This window comes from Malania oleifera, chromosome 5 (assembly GCF_029873635.1).
Source record: "Malania oleifera isolate guangnan ecotype guangnan chromosome 5, ASM2987363v1, whole genome shotgun sequence".
Lineage (NCBI taxonomy): Eukaryota > Viridiplantae > Streptophyta > Magnoliopsida > Santalales > Ximeniaceae > Malania > Malania oleifera.
This window is the reverse complement of record NC_080421.1, coordinates 26,480,542-26,484,983: the sequence shown is the minus strand read 5'-3', so window position 1 is coordinate 26,484,983 and position 4,442 is coordinate 26,480,542. Positions and strand designations below refer to the sequence as shown.

Genomic DNA, 4,442 nt, shown 5'->3' with positions numbered 1-4,442 from the left:
CTTAAGGCAAAACACTTGTTCTGCCTTCACTAGCACAAAAGGATCATTTTGATACCATGTCTTACTAAAATTGACACTGGTAAAGTAGGCATCCATGTTTATCCCACTTTTTTATTGCTAATGTCCCACGAGGCACACTTGAACAAGTGGACGAGTCTGTTGGCTCCATAGTTAAGCTCAATAATGTAATCCAAGACACCAAAGTAGTCAATATCCTCATCTCCTTCTATGCCTAGCACCGCAACTCCACAGTTTTGGGTTCTTCTATGCAATTCGAGGGACTTCATATGAAATCTTAATTCGTTGACAATGCAACCACTGTAGTAGTTAACTCGTTGATTGGGGTCACATACCAATGCGTATAAATATTTAGTTGCCATTGGTTCTTTATTATAATACATGACTTTTATTTATTAATTAAAAAGAAGTTTAGATGAGTAAACCGTCAATATTGAAACTGTACAATGCTTCGAACTCACATAAAATTCGTTACTTACACAGCTCCCAAACCAATTGACAAATTTCTTCTTATGTCTTTCATCAACATTTCTTTTATTTTGGGTCAGAAGTTCAGGATTATGTTTATTATATGCAACAATAGTACATGTTAATGTCAACTAAGTATATAAGTATATATATATATATATATATATATATATATATATATATATGCATATGCATATGTATACATAGTGCACATTATGGAGTTCGAAACCATGTACTCGACATATGGAACCGTTTCATCACAATTATTGAGGACGTAAAAATGTGTCTTTCATAAGTCCTCCATATCAATGAAATCATAAAGTGGGTTGCTTGAGGCAAATACGTAGGGAAGGATTGCTGAACCTTGTAAAAATATGGGTTTTATTCTCTCTTTCCTGATCTCTTTAAATTAAGCACACTTATATTTGTTTCTATTTTTTTGTGATTGTTAATTGCATTTGTTCATTTAGATCACGTGCTTAAGTTGTGGTTAAAATTGTTAAAACATTAGCTTAAATTTTTAAAATACCCAATTCACCTCCCCCTCTTGTGACTACACCTTTTTCTAACGGAATCGAGACCCTTGAAACTCTTTTTTTTTTTTTTTTTTTTTTTTTGAGAAATCTTGAAAATCAAGACAACTCATATAAATATTTGATTTTTACATATACGATGTCCAAATAAAATTATATATGTCTAGAAGAAATAGGTACATATCATTTGATAAATTTTAGACTTTAAACAAAAGAATGGGATAATATTAGACTAGTTAAGGGAATTTATTTTTAATGTTAAACTAAGCATAACCATTATTTTCCACAATACTGAGGTTTCACTCGGAAAAGACATAACACAAGGTAACAAAAACATAGAAATAACAACATAGCAACGATAAAAGCAACCAACTAGAGTTTTAGAAGGTAAAACAAGTCCCATAACATGTGGGAAATGTGAGAAACTACGGTGGGGGAGGCTGTGATGGGGGAGGAATAGGGGGAAGGGGGAATGGTGGGAACTCGGACCTTTGTAATGGTGGAAGAAATGGAAGTGGTGACAGAGGCGAAAAATGCGGCAATAGACTTTTCACCTCCTCCAAGTCCATTCTCCCCTGCATTGCTCGTGCTCCATCCTTCTCCTTCTCTTTATTTTCAATACTTTCCCTTACTATTTTCTCAACATTTTCTCCATATGTTGATGCTTTGAGTTGGCGAGCATTATTATATTGTAGAAGATGAGTGACTATGATTACCAAGCTCACCATTATAACCCATTTATGGACCATCCTATTATAGCTTTTTGAATCCACTTTCAAAATCCAATTTGCTAAAGAGAGCTTGATAAAGGGTTTATCTTGGAAAACCAATGACCTTTTTGGGTTTATATAAACCTCCCTCTCTCTCTCTCTCTCTCTCTCTCTCTCTCTCTCTCTCTCTCTCTCTCTCTCTCTCTCACACACACACACACACACACACTCACACACACATATTGGGCTTTATGCCATATATTGATGGAAACGTGTGTGGATGCCGACACTACACATACATGCAGCCACACAAATGTTTGGCATGCATAGCCTTAATAAGTGAGTTGTCCCTTGGGCCCTACCAACTGTTGTTCTCCATTAAGCAATATGTTTCAAAGGGTAAATAAGGACAAATACTCTCTCTCTCCCTCCCCCTCTCTCTCTCACACACACACACACATGTTGGGCTTTATGCCATATATTGATGGAAACGTGTGTGGATGCCGACACTGCATATACATGCAGCCACACAAATGTTTAGCATGCATAGCCATAATAAGTGAGTTGTCCCCTGGGCCCTACCAACTGTTGTTCAACATTAAGCAATATGTTTCAAATGGTAATTAAGGACAAATACTCTCTCTCTCTCTCTCTCTCATCTACATGTATACATGCAGCTCACAAGTGTAAGACATGCATACCTATGAAACTGAGTTGTACCCTGTGGCCCTACCACCTACTGTTCTCCGTTAAGCAATATGTTCAAAGTGTAAATAAGGACACTTTTTGATTACTTTGACACTAATGGGCACTTAATAGTGCAATAAAGAGTTATGGTAAATAATTAATTAATAACAACTATTAATATTTCTCTATTAAAAGTTTTGTTGTTTAATCTTATAAGTTTTCAATATGACATTTAATTACTAATAATGTTGTGTGTTTTATTTTGTTGTAGGCACTTATATCACTACAAAAAATAAGGTTATTAGTGTGAAGAGCAACTTCGCTCCCACCTTGGCTGATGCTTCTCAGTTTCTCTCTCAAAAAAGTCATGTGGAAAAACATGACTCCTCTATAAAAAGGGTTTTCATGCCTACTATGCTAAACTGTTATCCTTAATTAAAAACGATAAAATACAATAAAACACAACCCTTTCCCAACCTTATTTGTTGAAAATTATTTAAACCTATAATTCTTCATCATCATCATCTTGGAAATACCTAAACAACTTCTAGATATGTTCCATAGGCGCAAACAACACAATGGTGTGAAAGGTCCTTGCCTTGAGATTATAGGCATGAGGCCTTTTGTAGAAGGCCATTAACACCTCCAATCACACTATTAAAAATAAAGTAAGATTTAACATTTATTTGGGAGCACTAAAAAAATATTTATAACACTTATCACTTAAATAAATTAGTGAATAATCAATATGGGTTTTGGTAATTCAAATTCAATTTGAGAAATTGAAATTAGAATTATTAGCTCCAATTCATGTCATTTGTTCATAAGAATTCAATTCTCAAATAAATCATAATGATAACATTTAGTTTATAAATACCATTTACATGAATTAGAGGAGGAGCCACTCACATCATCTCGATGTGCTCCGTGCACCAGTTGTTCCATCCCTGCTCTCCAATATTGCATATCAATCATCTGCTGTTTTAACGTTTGGTTCTCAGTTTCCACCATCTCCAACCTGATAGACAGCTCCTTCGCTCGAGACTTGTTGGCTTGACGCCCTCGTTCATTTTCAGCATGAGAAACCGCACTTGCACTCAAGACCGATCACATGCACCCCCCCCCCCCCCCGGCTCGATGCCCAAGCACCTGATCTTAGATCTCATCATCTGTGGGTGGCTTACTACCCTCAGGAACGGGTGCATCCCTTATTTGGACCATCTTCTCCTATTTTCAATCACAAAAATGAAGAAAATGAATAAATAACAATACAACAATGACATTTTGAATTCAATAATGAACTAAATACTATAACTGACTTACATGTTTGCTCTGAGCCCCCTCGCACCACTCCCCTGATGGCCTTTGATGTGTTCTCTAATAAAGGGAAGACCTCAGCTCCAGTTCTCCATTAAAGGGATCACGCTACATTATTATATAAAACGTCATATTAACAATTTCGGAACTGTAAACATAAATAACACTTGTAATGTAATACTCAAATAGTTTTATAGAAATGACCTTTTGATAATTCACAAATAACCTCAACCCACCACAATGTGTTGCATCTAATTTGTTGTGGTTCTCAAAATTTTGTTAGCAAATAGCCTACAACGAAGAAGTAATGGGATAATATTCCACATCGATACCAAAAAGTAGTTATAGTACGATAAACACATCACCTGATAGTGAGGGTCACGAAAATGACAACACACCACCTCCCAATCCTCGTGGGAGATCTTATCATACGAGTGTTGTTCAGCCTCATCTCCCATTGCCTTAAAATTCCTATGCATTTTGTTGCAATAGCTCTTAAACCGAGCGCATAACTCCACGTTCACCACTTTTTTTACATGCTTTTCAGTGAAAATGTCAATATCAAACTTTTACTGTATATGAAATACATATAGAATGTTAGACAGTTAATAGTGTAGTATATTAAAAGTAAAAGAAATGGTTTAGGGTTACGTACCAAGATGTGCTTGTAAATAGCCAAGCGCTGATCCTCAATCATCTTTGGCTAGGT

The 4,442-nt window shown here is 35.7% G+C and overlaps 1 long non-coding RNA gene across 3 annotated transcripts; it reads right to left on the bottom strand.

Moving 5' to 3' along the window:
* Nucleotides 1-1,246: 1,246 nt before the first annotated feature.
* LOC131155007 (uncharacterized) lies at nucleotides 1,247-4,197 on the bottom strand. 3 transcript variants are annotated; one of them, XR_009136732.1, is made up of 4 exons: nucleotides 4,099-4,164; nucleotides 3,938-4,024; nucleotides 3,740-3,841; nucleotides 1,247-3,643 (listed from the first exon to the last, which is right to left on the bottom strand). It is a non-coding gene; the product is annotated as an uncharacterized LOC131155007 (long non-coding RNA). The 3 variants fall into 3 exon arrangements; XR_009136731.1 differs by having other exon boundaries at nucleotides 3,970-4,024; nucleotides 4,099-4,127; XR_009136733.1 differs by having other exon boundaries at nucleotides 3,970-4,197.
* Nucleotides 4,198-4,442: the final 245 nt, after the last annotated feature.